General features: G+C 39.6%; 1 long non-coding RNA gene and 1 pseudogene across 1 annotated transcript; both read right to left on the bottom strand.

The window, feature by feature from the left end:
- Positions 1-497: 497 nt before the first annotated feature.
- LOC132061086 (UDP-glycosyltransferase 86A1-like) lies at positions 498-2,956 on the bottom strand (annotated as a pseudogene).
- Positions 2,957-4,231: 1,275 nt separating this feature from the next.
- On the bottom strand, positions 4,232-13,730 carry LOC132060637 (uncharacterized). Its single transcript, XR_009415971.1, has 3 exons — positions 13,545-13,730; positions 13,136-13,191; positions 4,232-4,458 (listed from the first exon to the last, which is right to left on the bottom strand). It is a non-coding gene; the product is annotated as an uncharacterized LOC132060637 (long non-coding RNA).
- Positions 13,731-18,817: the final 5,087 nt, after the last annotated feature.

Below are 18,817 nucleotides of genomic sequence, written 5' to 3' on the forward strand. Positions count from 1 at the left end.
ATTGAAAAATAACACGAAATTAGTGTTTTAAATAATTACCACCGAAAATTTTGTCCAAAAAGATAATCAATCAATCCAAATCCAAAGCCGAGCGACGAAATTCGACGTGAATACTAGTAACGTAGTTTTTTTTTTTTTTGCACCCTCAACTTTTTTTTTTTAAGCTAACCGCGAGATTCAAAAGTGTAATTTCGGCAGGTAATATAGTGCATTAGTGCTTTTCCTCTTTTTTTCCTATGTTGGATCTTATTGGTTAACAATGTTTATTGCACTGTAATAAATATTTCTAACCATTAATCCCATCATTTCCCATTCACCAATATTAAAACCCAACATGGTAACAACAATTTTTTTTTTTTTTTTTTTTTTTTTTTTAACTTTAAAGTACTGTCCCTTGTTACAGCATGTCACATGAACACTTTCAACATCTGTAAAACTAATCTCAGTCGGGATTGCTCTGAAATGCTATGCTCCAATTTAGCAAAATACTCTCTGGCTGTTTGTAACCTTAAGCTTGGGGCTGTTCTAAGGCCAGGTCACACTATGAAGGTGCAGTTAGTTTTTAGAAGCTTCCGAAGGGCCATATTTCATGATGTAGTACTGTTACACTATGAAGCTGCAGACTGTCCCGGAAGTGAATTTAATTGTGAAAAGTAAGTAGTAAAGGTCCTCAAGGATGTGTGTTGTCAAATAAACTTTTTTCACCTTGTCATTGTTGGACATTCTGGTCGCTGAGGAGGATTCATTATGCCATGCCATTATTCAGCTGGTTCAAATGGACCTGGATAAATAGCGAGGATTCATATAGTTGACCCGACTAGTTTAAGGCATAATAGTTATTGTATATTTGGCCATTATTCACTCCGAAACAGTTATAGAACTAATACCTTACTCGCAAAGTTACTACATAAAAAATTAAAAAAAAAAAAAATGCATCACTTGCTATGTTCTGGCTATGCAGACCGTAATTGGTAAGTGAGAATGTGATAGCAAACTCTTGTGGGCCATCTCATATTTTCTGAAGAACCTTGTTCTTCATGTCTTCTATGAATTGGTTGAGATTCTTCTCTGAAGATCCCTCATTAGAAAGTGCATTCTGAAGGATCATCTTTGTTTTCTTTATATTTTCCCTCGATTCATCTGATTCACTCATTATCCTTCCATTATTCTCCGCTACTACCTCCCTCCTGATTAATCTTCCAATGCAAAGATTCATACCAATCTTCCAATCATCAACCACTAATTTCCCGTTTGTAATAGGAAAGCACATCATTGGAACTTTACACCATATACTCTCCAAGATAGAATTCCACCAACAATGAGTCAAAACCCTCCAACTGTTGGATGTGATAGTACTGATAGTTGAGAGCACCATGGTACGACCAATCCTCTATGTATAGTTTCTTCCTCAAAACCAAGAGGCAAAATGCTTCTTTCTCCATAACCTAAGATATTGTGACGCAACAACCAAATGAAACTCACCTTACTTATGAGGATGCCTTGTGCTATTTCCAGAATGTCCTGTTTACTCAAATTAGCAAGACTACCAAATGAGATGTATAACACTGTACCATATTGTTTGCTATTGAGCCAGTCGGTGTAATCTTATGTCGGTTGCAGGCTCGTCGAAATTGTTCTCCTAGTGAAGCTTGGGAAAGACTGGCGCAATTGCGTAGAAGGGCTGAGACTGGCCCAATTGCGGAGAAGGGCTGATGCTCTTGTAAGCCCGAGATGGTTGGAAGACTAGCTCTTGTACTGTATTACCTATGACAAAGTCTGCTTTCCTTGAATCTTCTAGTCACTTGAATACAAAACGGTGCATCACGGTGCTTGGATCAGCATCTTGACAATATGAAGGTAAATCTGCTGGTTCAATGGCCTGCACTCCAGGTGTGTATCTAGTGGTGTCTTCACACTTGTCTGGACAAAATTATTACTCATCAGCTATTTGATTATGTAATTTAGTCAGTGATAAGATAGTAATAGCTTCAAGATATGGGGTTCATACCATGACATGGAAAGCGGCCATTACTCTTGAGCAGGTCCATGTGATAGTAAACTGTAAGCACTGTGGCTGGTTCAGTCCAAAATGAAACGTTGACAAGATTATATTTCTTGGCAATCGTTGATGCCCATACGTGGAAACTGTCAGCTATTATACAAGAAAGTGGTGGGTTTGGTTTCGAGAGGACTAGATTTTCAATGAAGTCATCCACATGAGCTTGGAAAACATGAATCAGACCTTCCACAAACTGGCTTGCGTTGGCCCTCCTGTCAAAGCACAGTGGAAAACCATCACTAATTTTGGCATGACGAATGTCAAGACCTGATTTCTGTGCATGGGAGAAAGGGTTGCCGTCATCTTTAAGCGACTGAGCTGTAGCTATCTTCTGTGACTTGACTCTGTGCTGACAAAGGTAATGGTAAAACCTTTTGAGGCAAGCTTCATGGCAAGATGGGTAAATGGATTTATATGGCCTTGAAGAGGAAGTGGTACGAGTACTGCATGTGGCTGTAGGTGTTCTTTTAGCTCCGTTTTAGTCCTAAATATATACGAGATGGTTGCCTTTTTAGAGAAAGGTAAGTGTATTATTACAACGTGGCAAAAGTATATAGGAAATGGTTGCCTTGTTTGTTTATGTAAGAGTTTGGAAGGAGAAGATGCAGAAGTGTTGATTATTAATTGTCTAAGTGGGTGTCTGGCTGTACCGGTAACTACATATATGTGAATTTGGAGCCTCTCCTAGGTTATCGCTTAGGAATTTAAAGATTTGAGATGGCCCATGCCACAACCAAAAGGTACTTAGATTTGTTTATACATGGAATGCGTGTCTAACATTCTTTTGTTTGGTGTAAAAACAACTTGCGTCCTATATTCATTGGTTGTTGTATATACCGGCTTGTGTCCTGTAGTTGTGTTTGATGTAAACACTGGCTGCAGATAAGTTTTTTCCATGGGTCTGTTCTATATTCTTGGAGCTACTAAATGGTGTGTCCAGCATACACTGTGCAAAAATCTTGATAATTTGGACTTGTTATTGGCTGCTTGGTCATCTTAAAGTAGGTTCCTTTTCAATAATTGTCTTGCATGGTTGACTGATTTGTTTCCAAACCAAAAGAAGAGAAAAAAAGATGGATGTGAAGGATTACCAAATACAACATCGACAAAGGAGTGCACAGAAATGATTTAAATATTTCAGGAAGTATAGACATGAAAAAACACATTGATGTGGACAATTACAAAATTCACAACAAAACGCTGCGCCACAAACCAACTGAACCAATCACGATTAAATATGGCCTTTAGATATTTGCAGAAAGAACAGTCTAATTTACCAGACGCCCTTCGTCCCAATTTCATTATCCCAAGTTTGATGAGATAGAGTGAGATATCCAGGGTTAAGTTTGGAATTAATTTTATACTCTATTTGGTAGAACGCGTAAATAGATTATGAGGTAAACTCATACCTTCTACCAAATAGAGGATAAAATTAATTCCAAATTTAATCTGGGAATATCCCACATACCAAACGACCTCTTAATGTAGGCCTAGACCTGACAATTAAAGCCTAAATAATAGGGAAAAGGACACAAGTAGCCATATGGTCCAAATTATTGACAACCGAATGACTCAAGAAGCTTAAACGATATTTTTTTAGCTTTTTAAAAATAATTCCATTTCGTAACTTTTTTTCAACTGATTCCAACATATGTAATAGAAACTGTATCGTTGTTGTATAAAATATGTATCACTACTGTATATGTATAAAAAATGTATCATACGTATAAAAACCGTATCATTATTGTATAGAATATGTATTCCTATAGTATGTATTTAAAAAATATATCATAGTTATATAATTTGTGTATAAAATGTATAATCAATGTATACTTACTAATTATGCAAATATTATACAATTATTAAACACATATTATTTGTCACACCCCAACCTTGGGGGTGTGGTCGATACTGCACCGAAGGCCCGAGCGAACCAACCATGGCATCGTGACATGTAATATGAATAATAGGCCAACAAGGCCGCTATATGACACTAACAAGAACCAAATGTATAATCCGCACACACACACACACACACACACACACACACACACATATATATATATATATATATATATATATATATATATATATATATATATATATATATATATATATATATATATATATATATATATATATATATATAGCATGCCAACAGTACGCCGACAAGGCCATGCAAAACATATATACACTGACAACTGGTCTGCAAGCCTCTAAAAGAGCAACACAATATCAACAGGTCGGGATAGGGCCCCGACATACCCCAAAACTATACATATACATATGCATCTGTACCTATAGACTCACAACCAGCAACTCCGAAGAAGTGGAGTGTGACACTCAAGCGCTGATCTCGGTGTCCTACTGCGGAGGCACGCCGGCCTGTCTATCAAAGACTTTTTGGGCATGAACACAGCGCACAAAAGGCGTCAGTACGAAATATGTACTGAATATGTAGGGCGGTAAGCACAAGCACAAATAATGTAAATAATATGAGAAGAGATTTAGAAACAACCTGAAACTCTGTTCAAGGCCACTGAGGGCAACCATAACCACAACATAAATGTAAATGCGTGCTCGTAAAATCATTCCTCACTGTGGAGGTCTATATCATATCATATAATAATAATAATCCCTTTGTATGGGGTGAGCTCATCATCATAACATCATCTCTTTAAACAACCTAATTGATCGGGGCGTATGCACGGCTACGTGCCGTAAAATTATTCCCGGCCGCGACAACACGGCTCGGTAAAAGAAGAAATACATGTCTAGAGTGCACATATAAGTGCCTACCCGGCCGACTATAGCGCGGCTCGGTAATGAAAATATAATATATATATATATATATATATATATATATATATATATATAATATATATATATAAGTGCAATGCAAGACCAACCTCGAAGAGATATCATGAAAAAGAGTCGGAGTGACCTATTGTCGTTATCCTTCGACTATCGTTATTGTCCCTACGTCCTTTGGTTTCCAATTATGAGACAACCAACACAAGAAACATGGAAGTTACGTAGATATGGATTTGTTTGAAGTAGACATCATGTTCAATTGAAAGAACCATGATCAATTGAACGTCGGAAAAAGAACGAACAAAAGAAATTTTAATTCTCTTTGAACCGACGAACAAGGGAAGATGAGAATACTTAAATCTTCTTCGATGTGAGTTATTCATGAGAAAAGGGCAGATTTAATCATATTTATCAATTTGAAGTGGAGCAATTCGAATTCGATGAAACAATTCAATAAACGTTCATTCGAGTTCTAGTCATGCCGAAAGATATAGAGAAGGACCCTACATACCTCGTTGATAGAGTTATACGCGTCTTTCGGGTCCTTGAATACCTTATGAACGACTTCCTACACAAACGAACTATTCAAGATCAAAATCAAGTCATAGCTCATAAAAATCTTCATTGAGACATTTTAAGCGAGCAACTCGCGGGCATAAGTTCGTAGGCTCTTTTGTAGCTCAATTTTCCCTTCAAGATTACCAAATTTTACTTTCTCCTTTACTCCTACCTCATCAGTATCAATCCTATCCATATACCATAACCCAAAATAACACATGTTAAAACTATATAAAACTAGCCCAACAATCAAGTTCATCCATAAGAGTTCATAAGAATTGCAAAAATTTGTTCTATGGGATTTCTTACCTAATTCTAGGTTTAATTACTTGTAAGCAGCTCAAAGAGATGAAAGAAGGTTAAAACATACCTCAAAAGTTGAATAATACTCTAAACTTAAGTTACTTCAAAGCAAGCTTTCTTCCGAAAGACAAAACAACGAGAAATCTAATTTCTATGATTGTCATGTGATTCCTTATGTTGTAATCACTTGATTTGCCTTTGAATTTAATTGTGATTGATGGAGAATCAGTTGAGAGAATACAGTAGCTGTTCTAGGGTTTAAATTGAAGAAAATGAGGGCCTAAAACGTTTTGGGACTCTTTTTATATCACTTAAGTTGTGCAGCCACCGACTTGGGCACACTGTCCCGTGGCACTTTTCACCCTTGTACGGAAATGCAAATATCTCTCTACTCCGATGTCGTATCGATAAACGGTTAAATGCGCTGGAAACTAGACTCGTATACCTTCGATTTGATAGCCCATAACTCCAAGTAGATTGAGAGAAAAACTCTTCGACATCTGACCCAAATTTCCGTGAAATTTACAAACGTAACTTGCGACGACCTTTGTCGACTTTCGTATCACTACTCGTTTGACTTCAAAACTTAACATACGACTATCATACTATTTAAATACCTCAAAAATTACCTTCTTAGCATGTTAGCCACCTTACAATACGATAACGCACGAAAACACGAGGTGTAACATCCTTCCCCCTTAAGAACATTCGTCCTCGAATGTTGAGGGATATCTCAACTCTCAGGATTTCTAAAAATTTCGGCAGAGTTTCCTCTGTAAACAGGACTATCCAAAACCTGTCAAGTAGCTCAAACCAATATCCAAAGCCACACAGGGCCACACAACAACATAACAATGGCAATTTGGCCTCACACGACCATCTAAGTATGCAGAAATCAAGATAAGTTAGCCATAACTCACCTCAACTGTCATCTGCCGTGTTCCGAGATATACTCGCCGCACTTGAATCAACAATAGCACCTAACACAATATATATATATAGCTTGAGAAATAGAAATGAGAAAGAAAGTATCGTATTACAGGGATGTCAATGTAAACATAAAGATTGGAACAAATGAGGGTATGGGGCTTTCATATCTTCTTATATATATATATATATCATCTCTTCTACATTATTATTCCGCCACAATACCTTAACCGAAGCTACCTCTTTAGTTCGCAATTTATGAACTTGACGATCTAGGATGGCGACAGGAACTTCCTCGTACGACAAGTCCTCAGTAACTTGAATATCCTCAATAGGGGTGATACGAGAAGGATCGCCTAAGCATTTACGAAGCATGGAGACATGAAATACCGGATGAACTGCCTCTAGCTCTGGTGGCAAATCAAGTTTATAAGCAACTTGGCCAATTCTCTACACGATCTGATACGGCCCGACATACCTGGGGCTAAGCTTGCCTTTCTTGCCAAATCTCATTATGCCTTTCATAGGCGATACCTTCAGAAATACCCAATCTCCCATGGCAAACTTTAGATCTCTACGTCGGTTGTCTGAGTATGACTTCTGTCGGCTCTGAGCCGTCAATAACCTTTCTTGAATTAACTTAACTTTCTCTACCGCTTGTTGCACCAACTCAGGTCCTAATAACTTTGTTTCACCGACATCAAACCAACCAATAGGGGACCTGCACTTCCGCCCGTATAAAGCCTCATATGGTGCCATCTGTATGCTAGAGTGGTAGCTATTATTGTAGGCAAACTCAATAAGTGGCAAATGATCTTCCCAGCTTCCTTTGAAGTCCAATACACAGGCTCGTAACATATCCTCGAGCGTCTGAATAGTACGTTCGGCCTGTCCGTCTGTCTGTGGATGGAAAGCTGTGCTGAGACTAATATGAGTACCCAACCCTTCTTGGAAAGATCTCCAGAAATTAGCTGTAAACTGCGCATCTCTGTCAGATATAATAGAAACTGGAACTCCATGTAATCGAACTATCTCTTTGATATACAATCTGGCATAATCTTCAGCTGCGTACGTAGTTCTAATAGGTAAAAAGTGTGCTGATTTTGTAAGCCTGTCCACAATAACCCAGATGGAATCGAACTTCCGACGAGAACTAGGCAATCCTGTAATAAAGTCCATATTAATAGCTTCCCATTTCCATGTTGGGATCTCGATATTCTGAAGCAATCCACCAAGTTTCTAGTGTTCAACCTTAACCTGCTGACAATTTGGACACTGAGCCACAAATGTAGCAATGTCATTCTTCATATCATTCCACCAATATAACTGACGAAGGTCGTGGTACATCTTAGTAGAACCGGGATGAACCGAATACCGAGACTAGTGAATCTCCGTCATAATTTGCTTGCGAAGCTCCCTAACATTAGGTACACACCATCGACCTTTATATTTGAGAACTCCGTCATCTGATATCTCGAACAATTGCTTTTTCTGAGAAGAGATGCCTTCCTTGATCTTAACCAATTCGGGATCTTCAAACTGTCGTGCTTTCACTTCAGCTACTAACGATGACTCCGTAGCTTTCTGAACCACAACACCCTCATCACCTGTGTCAAGTAACCGCACACTCAGACTGGACAATCGATATAGATCCTTGGTCATCTCTAACTTATCAGCTCCCACATGCTTCAAACTGCCCATGGACTTACGACTCAACGCATCAGCTACGACGTTCGCCTTTCCCGGATGGTATAAGATATCAACATCGTAGTCCTTCAGTAATTCCAGCCACCTTCGTTGTCTCAAGTTCAGCTCTTTTTGCTTGAATATATACTGCAAACTCTTATGATCTGTGTAGATATCAACATGAACTCCATAAAGATAATGACGCCATATTTTCAGGGCAAATATAACGGCTGCCAACTCGAGATCATGAGTCGGGTAATTCTGCTCGTGCTTCCTCAATTGCCTTGAAGCATATGCAATAACCTTGCCGTGCTGCATCAAAACACACCCCAATCCAACCCTTGACGCATCACAGTACACCACATAACCTTCAGATCCCTCAGGAAGTGCCAGAACAGGCGCTGATGTTAATCGATTCTTCAATTCCTGAAAGCTCCTTTCACAAGCATCAGACCATTGAAACTTAGCTGCTTTATGTGTCAATTTCATCAAAGGAGCGGCAATAGAAAAGAAATTCTCCACAAACCTCCGATAATAGCCGGCTAAGCCCAAGAAACTACGAACTTCCGTAGGAGTTGTGGGCCTCGGCCAATTCTTTACTGCCTCGATCTTCTGACCATCCACCTTGATGCCCTCATCTAAGATGATATGTCCAAGGAACGCCACCGAATTCAACCAAAACTCGCATTTAGAGAATTTAGCATACAACTTATGATCTTGCAGCGTCTGCAATACTACTCGCAAATGATCTGCGTGCTCTGCTTCTGACCGAGAGTATATCAGAATATCATCAATGAACACAATCACGAAGATGTCAAGAAATGGCTTGAAGACCCGATTCATTAAATCCATAAAAATCGCTAGCGCATTAGTGAGACCGAAGGACATGACAAGAAATTCATAATGGCCATATCTGGTCCGAAAAGCCGTCTTCGGGATATCTTGCTCTTTGACTCGCAACTGATGATATCCAGACCGAAGATCGATCTTGGAAAAGTACTTCGCGCCCTGTAGCTGATCAAATAAATCATCGATTCTGGGAAGGGGGTACTTGTTCTTAATAGTCACCTTGTTGAGCTGATGGTAATCAATACACATTCTCAACGAACCGTCTTTCTTACGAACAAACAGCACTGGTGCACCCCACGGAGAAGTACTGGGTCTAATAAAACCTTTATCCAGAAGATCCTTCAACTGAGCTTTCAATTCCTTTAATTCAGCAGGGGCCATTCTATACGGAGGAATAGATATAGGCTGAGTATCTGGAAGTACATCAATAGCAAAGTCGATTTCCCTTTCGGGAGGAAGGCCAGGAAGTTCATCAGGAAATACATCGGGGAATTCATTAACAACAGGAACCGACTGAAGAGTTGGAGGTTCCGCCTCCACATCCTGCACTCGCACCAGATGGTAAATATATCCTTTCGCAATCATCTTCCGAGCCTTAAGGTAAGAAATAAACTTCCCTTTTGGCGCTGCAACATTGCCCTTCCACTCAATAACATGCTCGCCTGGAAAATTAAAACGAACAATCTTCGTCCAGCAATCTACATTAGCATGACAAGAAGCCAGCCAATCCATACCCATAATAATATCAAAATCAACCATCTCTAGTTCATGCAAATCAACTAACGTATGGCGGTCATAAATCATCACATCACAATCTCGATATACCCGTCTAACTATCACAGGCTCACCCACGGGCGTAGATACCTCAAATGACTTACGTAATAATTCAGGCCCTTTATTACACTTGCTAGCAATGAAGGGAAAACTATACGACAATGTAGAACCGGGATCTATCAAGGCATACATATTAGTGGAAAAGACGGATAATATACCTGTAACCACATCCGGAGATGACTCTAAGTCCCGACGACCCGATAATGCATATATACGGTTCTGCTGATCGCCTGAACTAGACACTCCTCCTCTGCCTACCCCCCGCCGATGTCTACATACTCGCCCGTGCGCACGAAAGAAGAAGAAGCCGCTGCAAATGCTGTTGGCTGAGCCATACCACCTCCGCCTCTCCTCGGACAATATCTCATAATATGACCCGGCTGTCCATATGCATAACACACATCAGCACCCTAGAGACACAACCCAGAATAAGCCCTACCACATCGATCACAACAGGGCATCGGAGGCTTGATCTGGCTGAACTCACCTCTAAACTGCGGGCCTGATGTCCGCGAACTCGACCGACCCCGACTCTGGTCCAATCACGTCGCCGACCTAAAATTGTAGTGGTGCACTAGGCCCTAAGATGAATGTCTAGAAAACTGCGACCTAGGTCCACCTCTAAAATCCCCCGAATCACTCGCAGATCAGGCCCTCTTATGCTGACCTCTATCCCGCTCTCGATCAACCCGCTGCTGCCTCTTACGATCCTCTAAGTTCTGTGCATAGGCTTGTATGCGAGCAATATCCATTCCCGGATTCAGAGCAGCTGTGGTACACTCATTGATCAAATGCGGTCCTAAACCACCCACGAACCGGTACACTCGATCGGTCATATCAGCTACAACAGTAGGAGCGTATCTGGCCATAGAGTTGAACTGCATGCTATACTCCCTAACACTCATATTACCTTGCTCCAAACGCAGAAACCGATCCTGTTGGGCACGACGAATCTCAATAGGTAGATACTGCTGCATAAATGCCTAAGAAAATTCTCTCCATGTCGCCGGTGGAGCACGAGGTCCCCAGGACTGCTCCTAAGTCTCGTACCAATCTATAGCAACATCCCGCAGCCTATAAGAAGCAAGCTCTACCGACTCAGTATCAGTAGCATGCATAAGCCTCAGAGTCCGCTGCATACGATCTAGGAAATCCTGTGGATCAGCATTCGGGTTCATCCCCCTAAATTCTGGAGGTGCCAAGTTAATGAAGTCTCGTGCCCTTGCACTCACTGCTCTGTCACCCGTATCTGGAGCCTGACGTTGGGCTTGAGAGGCCACAAGTCTAGTCAATAACTGCACTGCGCTCCGCATATCCAAATCCTGATCAGGTGCAACTGGAGGAGGAATCGGAGGTACATCGGCTCTCCTCTGCCCCCCTCCCCCCCCGAAGAGGGGTGGAGATGCTACTCCGTGAAGCTCGAGAGTCGCCCTCGTTCTGAGGCTCATGCTGATCAAAATTAGCGGGCGGCGCCTGACTGATGCCTCCTCCCGCCTCGTCATCTAATCTCTGTATAAACTGCATAGCCACTTGTCGTCTAGTAGTGTTAGGCATCGCTGAGAATATAAACAAAATAAAGGTTAGAAGTGAACACTTATGGATCAGCTCTATCGCACGATCTAGATCAAGAAGAAAGGAATTTTTCCTAAATATCCTGTAGCCTCCTATTTATAAGTGTGGTGCACAACACACCCATAAACAAGACTCTACTAGATACGGCTTGCAGACTCCCTAGGACAGACCTGCTCTGATACCAAGTTTGTCACACCCCAACCTTGGGGAGTGTGGCCGGCACTCGGCACCCGAAGGCCCGAGCGAACCAACCATGGCATCTGTGACATGTAATATGAATAATGGGCCAACAAGGCCATTATATGACACTAACAAGAACCAAATGTGTCAACATGCACGCAGAAGAACCCAAAAACTTATATATATATATATATATATATATATATATATATATAGCTAAGGCCAACAAGGCTATATCACGGTCATGCCAACTGTACAGGGGGCCGACAAGGCCAAGCAAAACATATATACACTGACAACTGGTCTGCAAGCCTCTAAAAGAGTAACACAATATCAACAGGTCGGGACAGGGCCCCGACATACCCCAAAACTATATATATACACATGCAGTAGTACCTATGGACTCAAACCAGCAACTCCGAAGAAGTGGAGTGCGACACTCGACCGCTGATCTCGGTCCTACATCGCGGAGGCACGCCGGCTTGTCTATCGACACACGGGCATGAACACAACGCACAAAGGCGTCGTACAAAATATGTACTAATATGTAGGCGGTAAGCACAAGCACAAATAATGTAAATAATATGAGAAGAGATTTACAAACAACCCGAAACTCGTTCAAAGCCACCGAGGGCGACCATAACCACAACATAAATTGTAAATGCGTGCTCGTAAAATCATTCCTCACCGTGGAGGTATATATCATATCATATAATAATAATAAATCCCTCGTGGGTGAGCTCATCATCATAACATCATCTCTCGCCCAATTGATCGCTGGCATGCACAACTACGTGCCTACACCGCCGCCTACAACACGGCTCGGTAAAGAAGAAACATGTCTAGGTGCACATATAAGTGCCTACCCGACCGACTATAGCGCGGCTCGGTAATGAAAATAAATACATATATATATATAAGTGCAATGCAAGACTGACCTCAAAAGAGATATCATAAGAAGAGTCGGAGTGACCTGTCGTCGTTACCCTCGACTATCGTTATTGTCCCTACGTTCTTTGGTTTCCAACTAGAGGCAACCAACACAAGAACCATGAAAGTTACGTATATGGATTTGTTTGAAGTAGACATCATGTTCAAGCTATCGAACCATGATCAACATGAACGTCGAAAAAAAAAGAATCAACAAAAGAATTTTAATTCTCTTTGAGCGACGAACAAGAAAGGATGAGAATACTTAAATCTTCTTCGATGTGAGTTATTCATGAGAAAAAGGGAAGATTTAATCATATTTATCAATTTGAAGTGAGCGGTTCGAATTCGATGAAACAATCCAATAAACGTTCTTTCGAGTTCTAGTCATGCCGAAAGATATAAAGAAAGTACCCTACATACCTCGTTGATAGAGCTATACGCGTCTTCCGGTCCTTGAATACCTTATGAACGACTACCTACACAAAACGAACTATTCAAGATCAAATCAAACTCATAGCTCATGAAAGTCTTCACTTAAACATTTAAGCAAGCAACTTGCGGGCATAAGTTCGTAGGCTCTTTTGTAGCACAATTTTTCCACAAAATGCTACAAAATTTTACTTTCCTACTCCCCCTCATCAGTACAATCCTATCCATACCACCATAACTCCAAGCAACATGTTAAAACTATATAAACTAGCCCAACAATCAAGCCAAGTCCATAAGAGTTCATAAGAATTGCAAAAGCTTATTCTATGGGGTTTCTACCTAATTTCTAGGTTTAATTACTTGTAAGGCTCAAAGAGATGAAGAGAAGGTTAAATCATACCTCAAAAGTTGAATAATACTCTACAACTTAATTTATTTCAAAATGAAGCTTTCTTCCGAAAATCGAAACAACGAGAAATCTACGATTCTATGATTGTCATGTGATTCCTTATGTTGTAATCACTTGATTTGCCTTTGAACTTAGTTGTGATTGATGGAGAATGAATTTGGGAGAGTATAAGGGCTGTTCTAGGGCTTAATATTGCTGAAAATGAGGGCCTAAAAACGTTGGGGCCTCTATTTATATCACTTAAGTTGGGCCCACTTGCTGTGGCAGTTTGCACCCTTGGACGGAAATGCGAATTTCTCTCTACTCGGATGTCGTATCGACAAACGGTTAAATGCGCTGTAAACTAGACTCGTAGAACTTCGATTTGATAGGTGGATCACCCCATAACTCCAAGTATATTGAGAGAAAAGCTCTTTCACATCTGACCCAAATTTCAGTGAAATTTACAAACGTAACTTGCGACGACCTTTATCGACTTCCGTATCACAACTCATTTGACTTCAAAACTTAACGTACGACTATCATACTATTTAACTACCTCAAAAAAAATACCTTCTTACCATGTTAGCAACCTTACGATACGACAACGCACGAAAACACGAGGTGTAACATTATTCATGTTATGAGATATTTCTTGAAGGCTCAATTTCCTCCACCACTTCTTCTTCATTTCTATCGTTTGTGAATTATTTTCGTCGCATATTTGTTTTCCTTTTTGTGGCAGGCTTAGTCGCCACAAGATGTATAGTTCATGTGGCGACCCCTGAGTCGTCACAAAAACCTTTAGAATAGCAGTACATGCAGTGATCTTTAGTGGCGACTTCTATATTTTTTGCAGCGACTTTAGTCATCATAAAAAAATCTGATCTCTTGTAGTGATTGGGCCGCTGACTAGCGCTCGTCGATTGTTTGAGCAGAATGTGTACTTCACGGCATTAAACCCAAATATTAGCCATTAAAGTTTCTGCTAGCCATAAAATATCTTTTTCCCTAAATAAGTTCTAACATTGCGTGAAAGAATTGAAACCGTAGAGGATGAACTGCTCATACAACATTCCTTTATTGTGATGTAATACACAAAATCTATAAATAATAGTGTGTGTTTTTAGGTAAATGTTTAATACTTCATTTATTCACTGCGAATTAACCATAGTATAATCCTGAGTTTTAATGACTTTCTTTTTTCAAACTGTTTTGGTATGTTTTTTATTGAGCCGGGGGTTTATCAGAGACAACTTCTCTACCTTTGAGATAGGTGTAAGATCTGCGTACACTCGATCCTCCCCAAACAACTTTGTGGGAGGGCGTTGGGTATGTCTGAGTTCAATAACTTTCTCAAGAAAATGACAAAAAGGGTCACTCATGTTTGAGAGTATGTGCACTTATTTAGTTTGGTCCTTAAGTTTTCCCAAAGTTAACACTTTTAGCCTCCTCAAATATTTACCGAACTCTGTATGTTAGTTTAACAGTGAAATATGAAAATGAAGATTTAACTATAAACACCAAGAAAGTCTATCAATTCCTAAAATATGTAACACAAAAAATTACACTAGACACTTAAAAAAATAACAGAAATACACCTCAAAGAGCTACATCAGATTATAAAATAGATTAGAAATAACAAATATACAAAATCGACCTCTAAATGTGACCCGCTAATCTCCTTTTTTCACCATTCCCATCAAATCTAACCGACAGATGTTGATAAATCTCTGACGGAAACTAAAATTATTACTAATTTTTGGCTAACTTAAAAGACCAAAACTGTAACATACCCTCTACTTTAGTTTATTGACTAACTTTGCCCTTCGTTAGCCAAAGTGATCAAATATACCCCTCCGTTAGCCAAAGTGTTCACTTATACCTTAAGTGGATGGAAATCCCAATTCAACCAAAATTACCCATTTAATTAAAAATACCCATTCCCCATATTATAACCCGCCCCGACCCACAAAAAATAATTTCACCCCACCCAAATTAGCCCTTTTCCCAAAGTAGGGGGTTATTTTTTACCCTTTCCCCATTTTAAACTTACCCTCAAACATAAGGGACCATTTCTAATTTTTCGCCTTCACAAATCGTTTTAATCTTTAACCAAAGAGTGGAAGTTTGAGAGTAGCTTTCGTCCATTGGAAGAAATTATGGGAGCAGCAAACTACTATTCTTGCACCATTTGCTTCCTTTTCCTGATCAAAATAAAGATACCCTTTTATGTACGCAACAACAAGATTCTGAAGCATGGAATGGCAAATTCTTCAAGGTAAACTAATAGTAATTCTTATCATTTTACTCAAGGAATAATATTTGCTGTTGGTAGTGTTTAGCTTGCATTTGTATATGTATGTATGTATGTCTCTTGCCTTGGTTAAATTGGTGTACTTTATTAATGGGGTTGTTTGTCTTGCCTTAGACAAGTGGTAGAAAGCTGAGATTTTACTACTCCCTCTTTCCGAATTTATGTGTCTTAGTTTGACTGGACAACGAAGTTTAAGGAATGAAAATAGACTTTTGAATCTTGTGGTCTAAATTTAAAGATGCGTGTAATGTATTAAAATGTCCTTTGAATCTTGTGGTTTTAAACTTGCCAGGTAGGATGTTTGAATTGTCCTTTGAATAATGGAAAATGATTGCTTGTCACTCATAGGCAGATCTAGGATATGGAGTTTATGGGTTGTGCAGAGGCCTCAAGTTAATATACAATAATAATTGGGTTCACAATCAAGTTTTTATTGATATTTAGTGGATATTTGAATACGTATACAAAGTTTGAGGAAAAGCTAGTGGGTTCTCGTGAACTCGCAGCTCACACTTTGGATTCGCCATTGTAATGTCACTGATCATTAGTTAAATGTGAAATACTAGTACCATGGATGTGGGAAAACATTTGATGAACTCAGAGTGATGTCAAAAAAATTGAAGTTTGCCGAAAGTGTTTGTTAGTATAGCAAGCAAAGCATGGAACCTGGACCTCGCCAATCTAGGGTTGAGGAATGGGAACTCGGGTCTTAGGCTTGACATTGGATAGTTGGATAGCTGATCCAGCCTCAAGGTTTGCTTCCAATCCTAAAGATCTTGTGCATTGTGTGTCAAATGCACACGTGAATGTTGTACTATTGGAGAGATGGAAATGTTGTTATGAATTTTGATGACATCCTAGACATGCTAGACTGCTTAGGTTTCTAATGTAATCTAGCCTACATTTTCTGTGTTCTCTTGCAGTATCATCTTGATACTGTTTTTTTTAATTAAACCTTACCTTATCAAAAACAAAAAAAAATGCACACGTGATGTTTGAAACTGATAAAATCCCCGTTTTGGCTAAACCTATGTCAGTGAGGACCTACGCAGAAGAGAGGAAGCATATAGATCTTTGTATTTGAAGGATTTAGGATTGTCTATACTGTGTACTTTTACAGAGGTTGGTTGTCGAGGATTCAGTTGTACTGGTAATGATCTTCTCGAGACTATGCTGAGCACAATTTGTTGCCACAGATACTCTGTGCCAGCGTCTATGTTTGTGCACATTAGGCCCGGTCTATTAGTTGATCCAAGACTTTAAGATCTTTATTACTGAGGTGGTTGGTCAATTGATCCTTCTCTTTTTCTTTGATATGTAAGGTCCATGATCTTTAAGCTAGTTGCTGTGCTATTTTTAGAATTTTGGTATATTCAGTGCAAAAAATAGTAAGGAACCCAAACCACATACTTCAAGGTTTTATGCTTGAATGTCATACATCAAGAATTGAAATTAGATCCTTCTATAGCCGACTCAGCTGCTATGCTTGAAATTAGATCCTTCTATTGCTTCCTAATGTGAAACTATATACAAGCATCTTTATTCAAAGAATCATCCGGATAGATACTCCTATTTAAAAAAACTCAAAAGGTAAGTGAACTGATTACAAGTGAATTGATTCCAAATTTGCAATATTGGATTCTCAAAATATGCAAACAACACGTGACTTTATGTCATTTCACAAATACACACTCCCTCTCTAACACTCCGCCTTTCTTCCTTCATTTTCTTCCTAAAACTAGGGCTGGGCATAAAACACCGAAAACCGAATTACCGAACCGAACCGGGGCCTTCGGTATTTCGGTTTTCGGGAACAAATTAAAAGATATCGGTTTCGGTATTCAGTTTTACATAATAATACCGTTCGGTAATACTGAATACCGAAGTAAATACCAAATAAAGGCCCATTAATAATAGCCCATGCGTCAATGCCCATCATAAGTTCAGCCCAAAGTAAGGAACCAAACCAAACCAACATATACAGTACACCCACCATACTTCTACTTCTCTGTATAACGTTCAAGAACCCTACTTCTACTACTCTTCTCTAGGGGTGGGCATAAACACCGAAAACCAAAAAACGGGACCGAACCGAATTGATTCGGTTTCGTTTTTTTCTATTAACAAATCCGGTGTTCGGTTCCGGATCACCGGTTCTTCGGTATTTCGGTTAAACCGAAGATTTACCACATGAATACAATTTTTTCATTACAACACTCAGATCACTCAGTCCACTTCACTCTCTTAGGCCCAAATTAGTTTATCCAAGCCCATCCCTATAGACCCACCCTAATTTCATTTCACCTAACCTAAGCCCTAACTTCATTTCCTCACTTCCTCTCCTCTGTCCGACTCCTCACAAACCTAACTTCACTTTCGGCGACCTAGACTTACTCTCAGGCACCAGCAGTGGTCGGAGTTCACTTTCTTCCTGTCTTAGTTTCTTAATTAACGTAATTTCATTTTCTCCTTATAATTTCTCAGTTTTCGGATATGGCTTCTTAATCGTCTATACTCTACTAGTGTTTTTATGCTACTGATTTGCTGTTTGTTTATGGACTGGACTGGTTTTGTTTATGGACTGTGTTGCTGGTTTTGTTTATGGACTGATTTTGTTTAAGTTTAGGGCTTTAAGCTACTGGTTTTGTTTTGTGATTGTACCTTGTTTTCATGTTTTTCTGCTGCTGCTACTGCTTGTTTATGGCTGTTGCTGCTGCCTGCTAGTGTTTATGGACATTTTTTTGCTTCTAGTGATGAAGTTCATGCTAGCAAGCTCATGCGTGCTAGCAAGCTCATGCACTATATCATTTGGTGGTTGGGACATTCTTGCATTTTCTGCATAAGCTCGACAATTTTGTTGAAGTTGCTCGGCTCAGTCTCATAGACTTTGTTTAGATCTCTTATAAGTTCATGTGAAAATTGAATTCCGATGAATTGAAATAGCTCATTTTGAATTAAAAAAAACATA

This window comes from Lycium ferocissimum, chromosome 6 (genome assembly GCF_029784015.1).
Source record: "Lycium ferocissimum isolate CSIRO_LF1 chromosome 6, AGI_CSIRO_Lferr_CH_V1, whole genome shotgun sequence".
Classification (NCBI taxonomy): Eukaryota; Viridiplantae; Streptophyta; class Magnoliopsida; order Solanales; family Solanaceae; genus Lycium; species Lycium ferocissimum.